This window comes from Phocoena sinus, chromosome 2 (genome assembly GCF_008692025.1).
Source record: "Phocoena sinus isolate mPhoSin1 chromosome 2, mPhoSin1.pri, whole genome shotgun sequence".
Taxonomy (NCBI): Eukaryota; Metazoa; Chordata; class Mammalia; order Artiodactyla; family Phocoenidae; genus Phocoena; species Phocoena sinus.
The window spans coordinates 101,815,371-101,834,427 of NC_045764.1; the positions used below are offsets into that span (position 1 = coordinate 101,815,371).

Genomic DNA, 19,057 nt, shown 5'->3' on the forward strand with positions numbered 1-19,057 from the left:
GAGTTTAATAAGGAATCTCTATCCTCCAGTTAAGATCGATATAAAATAAATACGAGAACATTATAACATATCATAGTAAATGCTATATTATACTATAAAACCCTATAGTAATCCTTTTCCCCTTTATAAACCCCAGATTTCCAATATCTAAGAGAATACATGCAGTTGTCACACCAAAGTCACTTCTCTAGTAAATCTATTATGTACAAAACCTTAAACTTCCCTAATCCCAATGAGAACGAATCAGTACATGTTAAGTATGACCACATAATGCTCCTCAAAGATAACTAATAAAATTACTTGAAGACAGATACTGTTAAGGCAGTTACCAGTAATAACTAATATACAAAAACTACTGTCAATAATAAAACTGTTTCTGTACACTTTTTAGCCTTCTGGCAACAAATGACTTGAGTTACAGAAAGTAGAAATTAAAACAGGTAAGATGCATAAGCCCCCTTATAAGTATAAAACTGCATTCCAGAAAGTTTAACTGATTTGCCTGTCAGGTAATAATGAACAGGGTGAGAAAAATCCAGTTCTCTTAACTCCTAGGCCAAGGTTCTTTCAACCGTCACATTCACCACTTAAATCTCACACATCCACCAGTTAATATAATCAATCTTTAAGATTAGAATTACTAGCTGTTTTGGAGTTTATTCCTTGCTTGTTTCTAACAGCAATTCCATCCAAAACAAGGTCCAACGCTATGTGAAACACTCTAGAGACCTAATCACAAATAATAAGGTGTGTTTACAAAGGAACAGCAAAACACCACCAGGCACTCCCGAGGCATGAGCATGGGAAACACAGAGGTCAGAAGATCTGTAACTTACTCAACCTTCTTAAATCCTTCCTCTCTCCAACGAACATGTAAATGTTACTAATGCCTATCTATTTGAAATCAAATCTAGAATTGTTTCAGGTATTAATTTTGTGGCCAAATCATTCCAGATGAATATTAAATCAAAGGAAGTGTTACCTTGGTACATGCTGATCCTAAGGAATCCATGTTTCTAACATCTCAAGGCAAGAGAAGTGCTCTTCAGTTAATTTCAATTCCCATCAATAGTTGTTCTTAAATACTAATTTCTTACATTTCTCGTTATTTGCCAACAATATATCTATTAGGTGTATGGTTTCCTAAATTAACCAGTCACTGCCCTTGTCTCACTTCTAACAGTTCTGCACTTAACTTTAGTTTTAAGTCCATGTAATAATATACTTAGGCTTTTTTTTTTTAAAGGCAATGCTTTTGATCCCTATTACAATATCTACATGGTGAGGGGTCAACAAATGCATAGCTATGTAGAATAAGAGTACTTTTAGTTTCTATCAAAAACGTTCCCTACGGCGTGAATTTACCCCACAGTATTGGTTTAAACTGTACTTAGTAATACTACTTTTTGTGACAGTAACACATTATGAAAAATAAAAGCAACTAAATCTTAGACAAGGATTAAAAAAAGCGATTTCTTGGATAAGTGATTGTGATACCACTTATAAACCTACGTAATTTCTACGAACTTGGCAAAAAACTTTAGTAAAGTTTCAGGACCTAGTAAGTAGTAAGCACTGTAATACTTGCTTAAAAAAAGCATATAGTTATGCATTTTTACCTAAGTTGGGATGGTCTGGAAAATTAATGCCAAAATATCCTGAAAGTCAAACTTTATCATCTTAGGACGTTACATTAATAATAAACGCAATTCTCGTAATTTAACATTTTCCCAAGATAATCTGGGAATTTCCAGTTACCGCTAGTGTTGTTGTAATTAGGTTCTTGTAAAGATTCAAATATAGTAATTTTAATACCTACTATTCCAATAGGTAAAGCCACTTGACTTAAGCTGGTGGCCAAATTCCTTACTAGTTCTGCTACTGATTTAATATGACCCTGGCAATCAACACTCACGCCTCGGTTCCTGTCTGAGAAAGATAGTAATACCCACCTCAAGCAAGTTCCACTAACTTATATATTTCAAGTGATTTGTAACCTGCAGATAAAAAGCCACCTTTAATTATTAATGTTAATACGTAAATGAGATTACAATTTAAAAAAATAAAATTGAAAATAACTATTTCGAGGTCCATCATTTCTTCAGAAAGGAGTAAAATAAAATAAATCAGTAAAATATTAAATCTATTGTTATAATATTTACTATTCTTAAACCGTGAGGTGTCCTCCAGAATTTAGAAGCTTGCGGTACAATATCTACTTGATAACGCTTCCCCACCCCCCGCTCAATATTTAAATTTAACAGGAGGCATCGACACTACATTAACTTGAACTACATTAATAAGCATCTCGATCGTCCCTTTCGTCCTCTCATAGAAAATGAAAGGGCAGCATCCGTTAACGCAGGAGGCCGAAAAAGAAAAGGGACATTTTCCCTGCCGATTGTGGCCTAGAGGACACTAGGTTAAAAATCTACGCAAGGGCTGAGGCCTATAAAACTCTCGCGCGCGTAAGACCTAACCACCCAAAGCAAATAAAATAAATGAGGGCCTACGTACTCTACCGAGGGAAGGGTTCCCTCGTCTTCTCTCCCACATCCCCTCGCGTTCCCCGAGAAACCCAGCGCCTCCCCAGCTTTCGCCCCCTCCACTTACCAGGAGGGGGAAGGGAGAAGAGATTCGATTCTGAATCTCCTACTCCCGAGTTCTACGCCGAGAAGCCGACAGCTGCTCGAGGTCCGCAACCCTGCCGCAACAGCTCAGTCTTCGCCTCTTCACAAAATGGCCCCCGCGTCTCCTCTGCCGCCGAGGCGAAGGCCTAACCCCCGCCCCACTCCTGGGAATCCTCCTATTGGCTGCGACTTTTCTAGCTCCCGCTTCTAATTAGACAGCTTTACAGCTCCTCACAATTCTATCCAATCATAATTAGGAGTGGGTTAGACTAACCTAGCGAATTTCCACATGCGTGAGAGAAACTAGTTTGTAACTGGTCATTTTTCCTGTCACTTATCGCCTGAGAAATGCTTATTGGCCACTGTACCTGACGGAGAGCTGGGTGGAAACTTGCCTTTGTACCGCGCACCGCTTCACATCCGGGTATCCGGAAGGTCTGATTGGCGGCCGCGGGATCCTATCTGTGCTCCTCAGAGCGCCTAGTAGAAGGCCCGCCCAGATCTCGGAATTCCCGCGGCGGAGGCGGGGGAAGGGCGGAGAAGGCTTGCTGGGTTTTGTTTGCTAGCGGTTGGAAGGATCCGCCCTTGCCCTGGGCATAGGTAAAAGGAAAAGCTCTCTAAGTTAGTTCTCGGTCCTGCGGTATGGGTAAAGAAAACACTTTTCTTAGAGTGGGGAGGGGGCACTAAAGACCAGAAAACTGACCAGCCCTGCAGCTTTTCCAACCCTAGAGCTCCTTCCTGGACACTTCTCAGCCTGTCAAGCCCTTCTTCAGACAACCCATATCTCGGTCAAAACAACTGACTTCCTTACCTCTCCACCACAAAAGGTAAAGAAAGTCCAAAATGCTGGCCTGGAATATACTACAGCACCCATCCTCTGGCCCCAAATCATCTCACTAATACCCTACATGTCAACCAAATTGGCTTATCCGGCTAGCTCTCCCCTGCCCGTCCCCGAAATCTGGTCCCTTAATTCCCCTCACCCTGAAATGGCCCGTCCCCCACCTACTGGCGTCGTCTGCACTGCAGTCCCTCTGGTTGTATTATAGCAGCCATGCACGCAATGGAATAGGACCAGCTGTGCTAGGAATGAAAGATATTTCTTTGTGTAGTTAGGGAACGCAAGATGCAGAACACTATCTAGAGAATGTGATGCCATCTGTATACATTTTAAGGAATATATGCATATGTGAATACAGTTGTATGCATTAGTTTTGAATTAATTCTGAATTTCAGAGAGGTTCACAAGGAAACTTACCTGTCAAAGGAGAAAATTAAGACAATTTAGTAACGAGTTTAATGTCCTTTACTCAAAGGAAAACAATCCATGGTTGGAAGAGTACAGTGACTCACAAGCCATGGAGCACTCCCCCAGGGAGTTTGAGCAAGAGTGAGTTTTATGCAGCATTAGAAGCTGCAAGGCAATCAGGGCGGGATTGGCTGGGGTTGGGAATATGACCTTATTTAGAAAGATTAAGGAACAAGGAAATAAGTATAGAGCCCAGAAATATGGCGTTTGAGGATTGGCTGACTGGATGTACTGCGTTTCTGGTCAAGCTGAGCCTTTACAGGAACATGAAGTTTTGGTTTGCTGATGTGACACCCCCAGCAGGAGCGATGCCATCTTGGGCCTAGAAATTTATTTTGACATACATTTGGAGAGCGAACCTTTTGCCTTTTCGTTGGTATGCCTTTCTGTACTGTTTTATTTGCCATATGCATATATTGCTTTAAGCAGATTTAAAAAGCAAAACCAAAAAGCATGTAAGAAAAAATATACTAAAATGTTAATAGTGGTTCTCTCTTGGTGGGAGAACTACGTGTGCTTTTTTTTTTCACTTCCTTGTGCTTTTCTATATTTTCCAAATTGTCAACTTAGGACAAGTAATCAGAGGGAAAACATCTCCAAGTACTTAAAGCCTCAGCTCAATTGCCACATTGCAATTTATTTAAGACGACCTCATAGCACTGTGGTTAATTTTACACTCGTCTCTTCTCCCCTTCTGGATAGTATGTCTTTTAAAAATTTTTTAAAAATATTTATTTATTTATTTGGCTTCATCAGGCCTTCCTTGTGGCATGAGGGCTCTTCATTGTGCCGTGCGAGCTCTCTAGTTGTGGCACACGGGCTCAGTAGCTGTGGCACATGGGCTTAGTTGCCCCGCGACATGTGGGATCTTAGTTCCCTGACCAGGGATCGAACCCACGTCCCCTCCATCGAAAGGCGGATTCTTAACTGCTGGACCAACAGGGAAGTCCCAGTATGTCTTTCGATTGCAGAGTTTAATTCTTATTTCTCTCTGTACGTGTACATTCTTATTTTCTCTCCTATTACATGTCCTAGGACCTTAAACAGAGTGTCTGAAATTCATGTTAAAGTAATTAATCATTAACTTTTATTTATCAGGGGAAATTGTTCCTTTCCCAGGACAGTTAGACTATCCTTTCTTTATTAAATATTTTATATAGCACTTATTCAGAGGGACCCAGATGCTGTGAGGCTTGATTGACATGTAATTCATGTAATTCCTGACTTAAGTAAACAAAAATAAACACTAGCATGTTTTATTACTCACTGTTCTCATAGAGTAAAAATGTCTATAAAATGTTAATGAAAAGTACTTAAATTCATTTTACCAGAAATCAGTTTTACTGCATGATCTTTATCGTGACCTACTTATTAACCAACACTGTATTTGGTGCAAGGGAAGTACTTCAGAGACAGCATTTATGTTTTCAAGGAGTTCACCCCTATGCTAGATGGGGTGGAAGTGGAGGATACAAGAAGAATTAACATCCAGTCCCTCCATCAGGTAGCTTGAATTTACTAAGGATGAGAAAACAAGTGCAAAAATAGCATAATACAAGGCAGAATGCAAAGCACCATGTTGACGATAAACATTCAGGACTTTCTGGTTTTAAGGCTCTGTAAACTTAGGTGGGTGAAATGGAGTAGAGGAAGGTCCCTTTATCTCTTCTGCTTACTCTAAACACCCTTAAACTTCTAAAGCTGAATGCTTTTATTAGGTGGCTGTGTATGTAGAAAGAAAGCCATGAGCCAGACTCCAGTAATGGAGGGTAAGTAGGGGAAGAGATAAGGAAACAGAAACAGTAACTCCTTACCTTGGGCTAAAGAGAAAAAACAAAACTGTACTTTTGTCTTTAATTCAAGAAGTAATTCTCTTTGAACAAGGCTTTATGTGGCTTAGAGGTATTGCCAGAATAATGTATCTCCTGCAACTTTCCCTCCTCAAAGTTCTAAGCCACCTGTCAAGAGGAAGGAGACAAAAGGAAAAGCAGCAACAGCTATGAAATGCCTAATTTGCTTTTTACCTAACTTATTAGCTGAATATTTTCCTCAATATTTATCATCCTACACACCCTCAGCATACCTAATTATCTACCTATTCCATTCAACAAGTCAAATGGTCTTTACTAGTACAATCATCATTGCTTCTCTTCCTCTACATCCTTTATCATCCAAGGATATCATAAGCAACTTCACTGGAGAGTGAGGGGTGGTCTCTGATGGATCCAGACAAAGCACTTAATTAAAACTTCACAGAGCTTTCTAATACCCAACGCTACTTTATCCTTCTTTACACTAATTTGAAGACCTTTCTGACTGTTGGCAACCTATCTGCTATAGGCAACCATATTCTACCTGAAAAATGACATGATAAATATATTACACACCACTTTCAAGAGCCTTACTCTTTGACTGCATCCTGTTTATCCCACACTGAGTCTGTCCCCCAAGCTGATCCTGCAAACTGCTGTCATGGTAATCATTTGAAAGCGTTCAGTTTTATTGTGTGACTCCCACACTAAAATCCTATAATAGCACTCTATTCCAGTCCTCCATTTTCACTGTTTCATTCACAGCTCTTCCCTGACTGGCCCCCTCATTACCTATCAGTGTTATCCCTTCCACAAGACCCTATGCCTAGGCAGCCCCTGCTGTCCTCCAACAGGCATAGATTCTGCAAAAAAGGTTTTAAACACTGATAATAAAATTATTGGTCACTTTGGATATACACCTTCTCAAGGCTTCTAGTGTTTTGGTTTTTTCTCTTTTTATTTTAAAGCTTTCCAAATGGAAATATCCTATGTACTTTTTTTTCTTTCTTTTTAAAAAAATATTTATTTATTTATTTTGGCTGCACTGGGTCTTAGTTGTGGCACGTGGGATCTTCATTGCAGCGTGCGGGATGTTTTAGTTGCAGCATGCGGACCCCTTAGTTGCAGAATGTGGACTTCCTTAGTTGCAGCACACATGTGGGATCTAGTTCCCCAACCAGGGATCGAACCCCGGGCTCCCTGCATTGGGAGCCCGGAGTCTTGCCCACTGGACCACCAGGGAAGTCCCGCATTTGCTTTTTTCTGATAATTTGTGGTTATTGTAAAAAACTGAAATACAGAAAGAGTGAAAGCTTCTATGTGATCTGTCCTCCAAAAATATGCATTCTTAACTATTTGGTGTAGATTTTTACAGATTTTTTAAAATGTATACATGGACTTATTTTTACCAGAATATTATCATCATTAATCTGTAATCAGGGACTTCTTTCATCTCTTTTTCTTAATAACCAAAACCCTGAGCTTAAAAAATTAAAAAATAAGTAAGCAAAAAATCTTTATCTACAAAGTTTGGAAAAATTAGAAAGATTAAAGCAATTCAGAATCATGACATCTAGTGGTTTTGAGGTTGGGTAGTATTTGATTTTAAGTATTATTGGCCATCATTATGTTAATAATAATAATAGATAACTTTTATATAACTGTGTGAAGCACTTTTCATCTGGTATTTTATTATCCCCATTTTAAAGATGAGGAAACTAAATCACAGAGAAGTTAAGTCATTTGCCTAAGGTGGCACAGCTAGTTTTGGGGGGTTTTTTGCCTTTTTTTTTTTTTAACATCTTTATTGGAGTATAATTGCTTTACAATGGTGTGTTAGTTTCTGCTTTATAACAAAGTGAATCATTTATACATATACATATGTTCCCATATCTCTTCCCTCTTGCGTCTCCCTCCCTCCCACCCTCCCTTATCCCACCCCTCTAGGTGGTCACAGAGCACCAAGCTGATCTCCCTGTGCTATGAGGCTGCTTCCCACTGCTATCTATTTTACGGTTGGTAGTGTATATATGTCCATGCCACTCTCTCACTTTGTCCCAGCTTACCCTTCCCCCTCCCCATATCCTCAAGTCCATTCTCTAGTAGGTCTGTGTCTTTATTCCCGTCTTACCCCTAGGTTCTTCATGACCCTTTTTTTTTTTTCTTAGATTCCATTTGTGTTAGCATACGGTATTTGTTTTTCTCTTTCTGACTTACTTCACTCTGTATGACAGACTCTAGGTCCATCCACCTCACTACAAATAACTCAATTTCGTTTCTTTTTATTGCTTAGTGATATTCCATTGTATATATGTGCCACATCTTCTTTATCCATTCATCTGTTGATGGACACTTAGGTTGCTTCCATGTCCTGGCTATTGTAAATAGAGCTGCAATGCACGTTTTGGTACATGACTCTTTTTGAATTATGGTTTTCTCAGGGTATATGCCCAGTAGTGGGATTGCTGGGTCATATGGTAATTCTATTTGTAGTTTTTTAAGGAACCTCCATACTGTTCTCCATAGTGGCTGTATCAATTTACATTCCCACTAACAGTGCAAGAGTGTTCCCTGTTCTCCACACCCTCTCCAGCATTTATTGTTTCTAGATTTTTCGATGATGGCCATTCTGACCGGTGTGAGATGTGATCTCTTCGTAGTTTTGATTTGCATTTCTCTAATGATTAATGACGTTGAGCATTCTTTCATGTGTCTGTTGGCAATCTGTATATCTTCTTTGGAGAAATGTCTATTTAGGCCTTCTGCGCATTTTTGGATTGGGTTGTTTGTTTTGTTTTGTTTTGCGGTACACAGGCCTCTCACTGTTGTGGCCTCTCCCATTGCGGAGCACAGGCTGCGGACGTGCAGGCTCAGCGGCCATGGCTCACGGGCCTAGCCGCTCCGCGGCATGTGGGATCTTCCCGGACCCGGGCACGAACCCGTGTCCCCTGCATTGGCAGGCGGACTCTCAACCACTGCGCCACCAGGGAAGCCCGGGTTGTTTTTTTGTTACTGAGCGGCATGAGCTGCTTGTAAATTTTGGAGCTTAATCATTTGTCAGTTGCTTCATTTGCAAATATTTTCTCCCATTCTGAGGGTTGTCTTTTGGTCTTGTTTATGGTTTCCTTTGCTGTGCAAAAGCTTTTAGGTTTCATTAGGTCCCATTTGTTTATTTTTGTTTTTATTTCCATTTCTCTAGGAGGTGGGTCAAAAAGGATCTTGCTATGATTTATGTCATAGAGTGTTCTGCTTATGTTTTCCTCTAAGAGTTTGATAGTGTCTGGCCTTACGTTTAGGTCTTTGGCACAGCTAGTTTTTGATGGAGCTAAGATTCTGACTCTAGGAAGTCTGATTCTAGAATGTGTGCATATAACCATTACCTAGTTATTAATAATGTAAGATTTGCCAAGGTGAAAAAATTTTACTCATTTATAGAACAAATATTTATAAAGTACGTGCTCTTTAATAAGCATTGTGCCAAGTACTATGCCAGGTCACAAGAACATAGAAGTAAACAAAATAGAGATTGTCCCTGATCTTCAGAACAGAGTCAAGTATTAAATGAATAATTAGTCAATTGCTTATAATAAATTGTATCAAGTGCTACTAAATATAAGTACAGGGTACTATGGAATCTATATAGTATAGGCCCCAGCCCCTTCAAGGAAATGTTGTGAAAATAAATGACTGAAGAAGACTTTCTATTTCTTTGTTATTTCCTCAGTTTCTTTTTTCTCCTTCCTACTAAATGTTTTTCTCCATTTTTTTTTCCTTTGTCTTCTTTGCGTCTCTTCTAATTTTCATCCCAGCAATGACCTAAATCTGGTTTCTTGCAGGTTAAGCCTTCTTTAACACTCTTGCCATCTGTTCTCCTTCTGGCTCTGAAGCATGAGATTTTATCCTCTGGTAATTTTTCATTAAGCTAATCTTTGTACAGCTTACAAAGTGCTTTTCAGCTGACAAGTCTTACATTTCATAATCAGTGCTTATTTTATTATACTATGATGGTAGAAATTGACCTTTTGAGCAAACATCTAAATGTTATAAAAATACTATGTGAACTGGCCCAAATCCTTTCAAATATGAAATTTTATTTCACATAGTAATTATCTTTCATGTAACCGACCATTATAAAATTTACTCAGGGAGTTTTTAAACATAATTTTGGAGAACCTTCTTAATGTCTGAGGAACATTACAATAGAGTGATTCTTTTTTTTTCTGTACTTTATTTTATTGAAGTATAGTTGATTTATAATGTGTTAATTTCTGCTGTACAGCAAAGTGATTCAGTTATACATACATATATATTCTTTTTCATATTCTTTTCCATTACGGTTTATGACAGGATATTGAATATAGCTCCCTGTGCTGTACACTAGGACCTTATTGTTTATACATTTTATATATAATAGTTTGCATCTGCTAATCCCAAACTCCTAGTCCGTCCCTTTCTCACCCCCTCCCCCTTGGCAACCACAAGTCTGTTCTCTACGTCCGTGAGTCTGTTTCTGTTTTGTAGGTAAGTTCATTTGTGTCATATTTTAGATTCCACATGTAAGTGATAACATATGGTATTTGTGTTTCTCTTTCTGACTTACTTCACTTTGTATGATAATCTCTAGGTCCATCAATGTTGCGGCAGATGGCGTTATTTCATTCTTTTTTATGGCTGAGTAATACTCCATTGTATATATGTACCACATCTTCTTTGGTGGACATTTAGGTTGCTTCCATATCTTGACTATTGTAAATAGTGCTGCTATGAACATAGGGGTGCATGTTTCTTTTTGAATTATAGTTTTGTCCAGATATATGCCCAGGAGTGGGATTGCTGGATCATATGGCAACTCTTTCAATAGAATGATTCTTATCTTTTATTACTACCTATTCCACAACTCCACCCTCAGAATACTGCCTTTTTGTCATCTCAATTTATATTCAGATACCTAAAACCTAGAACATACTCCCTTGCTCACTTTCTCATTGTTCAAAGAACACTGACTACCATTCCCTTCTGGGGAGTGGTAAAAACAGAATAGTAGGAGTCAAAAAATGGTAAATTTGGAGAATGTGAAGAAATGCTGAATTAGGGATAATTTATCACAAAGAAAGATGGCATGCATTTGAAATGGCAGATTTGAGCAATGGAGAAGAGATCATTAAAGTCCCTTCCCTTTTATCTGAGTCCTGAAAAGTAAACAAAAGCCTTATTGAGCTTGTGTGAGTATGGTTTCTAGTAACTAAATCAAGTATCATTTTTCAATTTTAAATTTAAAGTAAATAAAATTGGGGAATGAAAATGTAGTAAAAGTGATTTATGGTGATGGTTGCATTAGTCAGTGAAATTACTCTAAAAATTCATTGTGTTTTACACCTGAAATGGGCATGTGTAAAATATACCTCAATAAAGTTGTTTTTTTTAAGCTACAAGGAAAAAAAAATGAAATAACACTAAAAACTCAATCCCTTAGTCACACTAACTACATTTCAAATACCTAATAACCTCATGTGGCTAGTGGCTACCATTTTGGACAGCATAGGTCTAGTATATAAAACTTTTCCATGATGTTAAAAAATGCTTTCTTAAATCTGTTTTAAGATTTCTTAAGTGTGAGTGTAAAATACTTACACTTACAACAGACATATAACCAAAATAGAAAACATGAAAAAATCGAGTATCCTTAACACATCAGTGACTCTTAAAAGAAATATACAATGATAATAAATATTTTAAAAGTTCAAGGCAGCTAGCAAGCAAAGAAATGCATATTAAAAGGACAGTGAATTAGTATTTTTGTCTATGAAATAGGTATTAAAAAAAAAAAGATGCTCCTAATGTTAAGATGAGAAGAAATGGATACTGCTGACAAAAGTGTAAACTAGTACAACTTTTCTGAAAGTTGGTTGGACAGTTTGGAAATAAGTATCAAAGACCTTAAAAGTAGGCATTCTCTTTGAATCAGCAATTCTACTTTTAGTAATTCATCTTAGAAAAATAAATGTGGATGGAAGCAAGGATTTATCTATGAGGGTTTTTAATGCGATATGGTTAGAATGGCAAAAAATAAAAAACTGTCTAAATGCCCATCAATAGGGCATTGATTAAATTGATTATGATACATTTATAGAATAGACTATTAAGCAACCATTTAAAATTATATAATAGAATATTTAATAATATTTTTAAATGTTCATTGTGAATTGTGTATTGGTTAATGAAAAATAAAAACGTTTTAAAACTAAATGACCTAGAGTAGTCAAAGCCATAGAAACAGCAAAGTAGAATGGTGGTTGCCAAGGGCTGGGGGGAGGGGGAAATGGGGAGTTGTTTAATGGGCATAGAGTTTCAGTTTTGTAAAACAAAAAGGTCCTGGAGATTGATTGTACAACAATGTGAATATACTGTTAAAAATAAGACAACAGGCCCACAATGGAGTTGCTTATCCTAAGCCCCATGTTACCAAACCAAGACTTGACTTAATTACAGTTTCAGCTCTCCCCAAAATGGAATCTTAAACCAGCCAGTCAGAATTGCCTAATCCACACTCGTTAGGTAATCTGCCTGATAGACCCCTGCCATCCCCTAAAGGATGCAATAACCAACCACTCTTTTGTCCAGTACAACTCCCTTGCTCCCACTCCCTTCTGCCTATAAAAGTCTTTCTTTTTTGTACAGCTCCTCAGAGCTCCTTTCTGTCAGCTAGATAGAATTCTGCCTGATTCATGAATTGTTGAATTAAAACCAATAAGATGTATAAAATTTACTCAAGTTGAATTTTTTTTTTGCGGTACACAGGCCTCTCACTGTTGTGGCCTCTCCCGTTGCGGAGCACAGGCTCAGCGGCCATGGCTCACGGGCCTAGCCACTCAGCGGTCTGTGGGATCTTCCCGGACTGGGGCACGAACCCATGTCCCCTGCATCGGCAGGCGGACTCTCAACCACTGCGTCACCAGGGAAGCCCTGAATTTTGTTCTTTAACAATACTTAACACTATTGAAAATACACTTTAAAATGGTTAAGATAGTAAATTTTATGAGTATTTTACTAAATTTTTAAATTTTAAAAAATAAACTTAAAAAAGAAAATAAATGATTCTATTTTTTATTTTAAGTATTATGTATGCCTTTATGCATATGTAAATCAAAATGATAATCGTAGTTATCTCTGGGTGTTAGGATTACTAATACATTTAATTTTCTTTTTATTTTTCTGTTCATGTCTACCATGAATGTGTGTTACTTTTGTAATCAAAAGAATGTTATTATATCTCCGACTCCTTTTTTTTCAAGTTATTTTATTTATTTATTTATTTTTGGCTGCATTGAGTCTTCGTTGCTGCACGCGGGCTTTCTCTAGTTGCAGCAAGCAGGGGCTACTCTTCGTTGTGGTGTGCAGGCTTCTCATTGCGGTGGCTTCTCTTGTTGTGGAGCATGGGCTCTAGGTGTGTGGCTTCAGTGGTTGTGGCACTCGGGCTCAGTAGTTGAGGTTCGCAGGCTCTAGAGCGTAGGCTCAGTAGTTGTGGCACACGGGCTTAGTTGCTCCGCAGCATGTGGGATCTTCCCAGACCAGGGATCCAACCCATGTCCCCTGCATTGGCAGGCGGATTCTTTAACCACTGTGCCACCAGGGAAGTCCTCCAACTCCTTGATGACTGAAATTCCTTCCACATGGAACAAAGCCTATAGTCTACATTTAGAAGTACATTAAGCCTAGTGAAAAAATATCAAATGGTATAAATTCACTCTAAAGTGTAATGAGGCTGTCGGGGAAAAAACAGGAGGTAACTGGTTGCCTGAAAGGGGTAGGAGGAAATCTTTAAAAAATTAGAGATTCAGAAAAAAGACAGCAAAATTACCAACACAAACTTGGCCTACTTCAAAATTTTGCCCAGCACTAATTCTGGTTAGATCATATGAAAAAGGAGAGAAGACCCAAGATCCTTGAGAAATTGCTTGGGCAAGAAGCAATCTTGGGTGCAGAAAAGGCCAGTTTTTATAAGTCTGTCATTTAGACCTGGGAAAATATTTTGTTGGATTTTCCTGTTTTCACTGGGAGATTTATGTGTTCTGGATAATTTGTGTACATCCTAATTGTCTCTCTCATTTTATTTCATTTTATTTATAGGACATAGGGAAGTCACACAGGACCCATTAAACATGTGCTCACCCTCCTGGAAATCCCTTTTCAATGTATACACTGAGTGTGCATAACAAAGAGAATTTCATGTAATGATTTAGACTATATTTCACTTAATATATAGTATGAATGCAGTGACCAGCATGCAGAATTTTTAAGAACATCTAATTTTCAAATGTCAAGTTCTGTTGTTGCATAATTACATCCCAATATTTGGTTTGGAAACTATGGTCACAGTGAAATGGATTATATACATTCTTTTACTTGAGAGGGTCCTGGCACACATGAATTGAGCAGGCACACTGATCCCACCAATGGAGCAGAGTTTTTTCCCTTCAAAGAGATCCTCAGGGCTCCAGAAAATCTCCCACTGTTGTTGCCCTTCAGGAAGAGATTTAAAGATCATTCTCCAACACCAGTAAATTTCTGTTAATCTCAAATCAAATAAATACGTTTTCAGCTTTAGTTTTAGTTGAGAAGTTGGTATGCTAAAGAATGTTTTAGCTCCAACCACAGCACACGTAGAGGAAAAAGCACAGCCTTCAAGCTCTGATGTGCAAAGAGTTAACATCTTAAGAGCTAAACAGAACTGTATTAACTCCTCTCTTAACAAGCCAGGAGGACAAGAGGATTCTATAGGCCTGAAGGACATCAAAACAGAGAAAAGAATTAGAGAGAGCTCTCTGGAGGAAGCAAGAACTGTAAGTTTATATCTAATACATATTTATAGTCTTTCATTTCTTTCCTTAGGGTGTTTTTGAAAAGAGTGAAATAAGTTTATTCATTTTGTATTGTGCCTGTCTCCCAGGCATCCAGACACAGTATCACTAGGTCATCTTTAATCCTGTCACCTTCTTAACTTCATACCACATCCAACTAGTTGGCAAGTATTTTGATTCTCCTTCCTCAGTGTCTTCGTGATCTATCCCCCTCTTCCATCCCCCTGCCACCATCCTTCTTAATTCAAGGCCACTTGCCTGAACCACAGCAATATCCTAATGTTCTTCTCTGCCAGTCTCTCTAACTCACTTATGCCAGATGAATCTTCCTAAAGCCCTTCCACAGCTCTAACTCTATTGCTCTTGTGCTCAAAATGTGTAATTCTCACCCATTGGCAGAATGAATACGATGCCTCTAATTTATATGCAAGATCTTCCAAAATATGCTTCCTTTCACTTAAATTCCCACAACTCTTCTTTCTCAAAGTTGTCATGCCTACCTGCTACTGTCGAAGACCACCCTGCTCTTTGCCCATCCCTGATTCTATTGAAACTCTCCTCTCTCTGTATAGAACACTCTGTATCTCCACCTGCCAAAATCCCTCCCAGACTCCAACAACCCTCCCTCCATAAAGTTTTATCTGATCCTTCAAGTAAATGTGAATTTCAGTCTTCTTTTACACTTTCATTTTGCTTTGCTCTTCTCGGATTGACTTTTTTTTTTTTTTTTTTTTTGCGGTACACGGGCCTCTCACTGTTGTGGCCTCTCCCGTTGCGGAGCACGGGCTCCGGACGCACAGGCTCAGCGGCCATGGCTCACGGGCCTAGCCGCTCCATGGCATGTGGGATCTTTCCGGACCGGGGCACGAACCCGTGTACCGTGCATTGGCAGGCGGACTCTCAACCACTGCGCCACCAGGGAAGCCCTCGGATTGACTTTTTATATTTTACCTTACGGTTAAGAATGTGCTTTTCTCATTTCTCCTGTCCTCATTAATTGTTCACTTATTTTTCTTTCTTTTTTTGTGGGAAACTATGTTTTTTATTGTTATGATTGACATACAGCAGTGTATAAGTTTAAAGTGTACAGCCTAATGATTTGACTTACATATATTGTGAAATGATGACCACAATACATTTAGTAAACATCCATCATCTCATATAGATACAGAATTAAAGAAATATAAATACATTTTTCCTTGTGATGAGAACTCTTAAAATTTACTCTCTTAGCAACTTTCATATCTAACATACAGCAGTTTTAATTATATTTCTCACATAGTATATTACAACCCTGGAAATTATCTCATAACTGGAAGTTTGTACCTTTCGACTGTCTTCATCCAATTCCCATTCCCCCCTACCCCCAACTCTGGTAACCACAAATCTGAGGGCTTTATTTTTCTTCTCCTTGTAGCAGCTGCACAAAATGGGTACTCAGTAATATTTGTCAAATTAAGTTCAGTCCAAATTCCAGGAGTTCCTGTCATCTTTTCTGATCATTCATACAACCGACACTAAAATTACAGAGACTACCCTTTTCTCCATAGCTTCTCTTTATCTCTGTTCCAAGTTTCTTCCTCAATGCTTACATCTCCTTTGCTTCTATCCTCTTACATAAGATCGGCTCCTCCTGAGTTCCCTCACTCATTTTAAAACTATTTTCTTTAAGAGTCTATTCACAAATTGTCCCTTCCTTCCCCCAGATTTGAAGGAGCCTAATTTCAGCCCCCCTTTCAGGGACTTGACTGTTTGTTGGGCCTGTTAAAGTTAGTAATGGGAAGACCTGAATTCCCAATCCATATTATATTTAAAATAGCTAAAACCCTACTTCTATATTTTGACTCATAGGCCCACTTAATACATGAATTTTTAGAGGATGGGAGTATTTTTGCAGCATTTCCTATGCTCCACTGAAATGCTACTGACATTCCTTTGAGCAGATTTTTTCACCTGATTTTTACATTTTTCTTCTTTTTTCTCTCTCCTACTCAAATCAGTGACACCATTATGGCTCTCACTTCACTGTGTTCTTGGACGTGAGGGAGAATTAATGCAAAACTTTGTAAAATTATTAAAAGCAACTCTAAAAAGGAAAACAATTTCTGCCACAATCCAATATCATAATAATACATCAGTTGAAAAATTATTATGTATCTGCAGATACCAGGCACTCTGTTAGGTACAAAGATATCCTCGAAAGAGCTGATAGAGGGGCTTCCCTGGTGGCACAGTGGTTGAGAGTCTGCCTGCCGATGCAGGGGACACGGGTTCGTGTCCCGGTCCAGGAAGATCTCACATGCCGCGGAGCGGCTGGGCCCATGAGCCATGGCCTCTGAGCCTGCGCGTCTGGAGCCTGTGCTCCGCAACGGGAGAGGCCACAACAGTGAGAGGCCCGCGTACCGCAAAAAAACCCAAAAAAACAAAAAAAGAGCTGATAGACTAGTGAAGAGACACATGATATATAAACACTATAGAGAAATGACTTATACTAACCAACATACAAGATAATTACATATATAATATAAATCATTAACTTATACTGATAAATACAATAGAATTATCAATTGGCCAGAGACTAGTTCAGTGAAAACAACAAAAAACAGCTAACATTTAGCTAATAGGGAGCCTGTACTAAGTGCCAAGCATTATGCAAATTTTTTATAGGCATTATCTCAATTCACCCTCATCATAACCATATGAGATGAGTATTTCATCCCTATTTTATAGGTAAGGAAAATAAGCAGGGTGGTTAAGTAACTTGTCCATGGTCACACAGCAAAAGATGTGGATCCTTGTCTTTCTTATTCCTAGGCTGTTGACCACAGTCACTATTTACAGTTCATTCTCTCCAACTTTAATCAGAGGTGAGTATAAAATCAGAGTAAGGGGAGTTGGCTATATGATTTTAATTTTTGATGTCATCATACTGGCTTTATTCAGCAATCACTACTAAAGACTAATTCTTTGCCCTCACTCACCTACCATTGCCCCAGTGCACTGCAACTCAATACCACTGCGATGGATTTCTTTTTGTCTTTCATTTCATTGGGTGCAAAACAAGTGATAAATTCTTCTTCCTTACATCTACTCTCCACTCCTTTTTTCCTGAGAGATTAAATCTGGTCAATTCATTGGATTTGGATGTCCCTTCATCACACCTTCAGTGACGTTCTCCCCTGAGTTTTCTTTTCTGGTATTCTGATAGGCTCCATTTCATTCTTAGAGCTTCTCTGACCATTTTTAGTGGTGCTTTCCAGTGGCACCATAGTGCTATGCAGCTTTGGTGGTGTATTTTGGAAGGGTCATAAACCAGAACAATCTTTTCTGGGTCCAGGTATTAAAGAACCACAGCATCCCTTCCTCCACTACAGCTTCATTTTTGCAAATGGCTTCAGGTCCAGAGGACGAGGTCTGTGATGCAGTCACCCCTCCTTTCCCTTCATCTTACTTCTCTATGATAGGAGGCTGAGAAAATGGGGTAATATAGCAGACCTACGAAAGCTACTTTCAGTGTGAGGATTGACATTAAAACAAAATGGTTTCCTTGGTTGCTTCCATTCTGTTCTTATCCTGGGACTATTGTCTAACATGTGAAAGCGTATCGACTTTTGGGTGATAGTCAGCTTCCTTAATATAGAAATCTGTAAAGATCCCTTTAAAATTATGTCATTTGAAAGATATTCTCCACTTATTGTGGTTTAAAAAAGTGAAACATCACAGAACAGAATATGAATGACTCAATTCAAGTTAAGTTGTCTGGAAAATAGATCAACAAAATGTTAATGTTTTCTCCCAGTAATAGAATTTCTCCATCATGCTTTTTTACCTTCTTTGTATTTCTCTGCTTGTTCAAAATAAGCCTGTGAGCAAACTTTGTAAGTTGACAAGTCAAGCTAGCTTCAGCAAAAAGGGGAATTTGTTGTAAGGACATAATACTCTCCTACAGAACCTAAGGGCAGGAACAGAGACAGGCCTTGGAAAAGACTAAAATCAAGGATAGGAAGCTTTTAGGACCTTTTAACTCAGCCACTCAGTGTCATTCTCTCTCTTGACTTGTTATTCATTCACCTATTCACTTATTCAATATGTATTTATTAGGTGCCTACTACATTCTAGGAGTTGTTCAAGTGCTGGGAAATAAGCGTAAATAAGATAAACCAATTGTCTGCTTTCAAAGTCCTTATATTTTAGTGAAGAGGAGGTAATAAATAAGTGTAAATAAATGAAGGTAGTTTCTGGATATGGTAAGTGTTACCAGTGAAATAAACAGGGCGACATGACAGAGTATAACTGAAGAAGTCCTCACTTTAGTTATGAAGTCAGAGAAAGTCCTCTTGGCAGATGAAAAGATCGTGAGAGACTGAAGGATAAGAAGGAACTAGCCATGTGAAGAGCAAGGGAAAGAACATTCCAGCCAAGTACAAAAGTCCTGAGGCAAGAGGGAGC

At 38.6% G+C, this 19,057-nt stretch overlaps 2 protein-coding genes across 25 annotated transcripts in view; one reads left to right on the plus strand and one right to left on the minus strand.

Moving 5' to 3' along the window:
• The window catches only part of HNRNPC (heterogeneous nuclear ribonucleoprotein C), a 47,714-nt gene extending 44,945 nt beyond the window's left edge, over positions 1-2,769 (minus strand). For 8 of the 24 annotated variants that reach the window (XM_032621380.1, XM_032621390.1, XM_032621375.1 and 5 more), the window contains exons 1-2: positions 2,614-2,765; positions 1,953-1,997 (exon numbers count right to left, since the gene is read on the minus strand). The gene's annotated coding sequence lies outside the window, so the exon portion shown is untranslated. Of the gene's footprint in view, positions 1-1,952; positions 1,998-2,613 lie in introns of all 24 variants that reach the window. The other 16 variants (XM_032621387.1, XM_032621377.1, XM_032621396.1 and 13 more) reach the window with 6 other exon arrangements.
• Positions 2,770-3,163: 394 nt separating this feature from the next.
• The window catches only part of RPGRIP1 (RPGR interacting protein 1), an 84,110-nt gene continuing 68,216 nt past the window's right edge, over positions 3,164-19,057 (plus strand). Inside the window, exon 1 of the mRNA XM_032623152.1 lies at positions 3,164-3,457. The gene's annotated coding sequence lies outside the window, so the exon portion shown is untranslated. The remainder of the gene's footprint in view (positions 3,458-19,057) is intronic.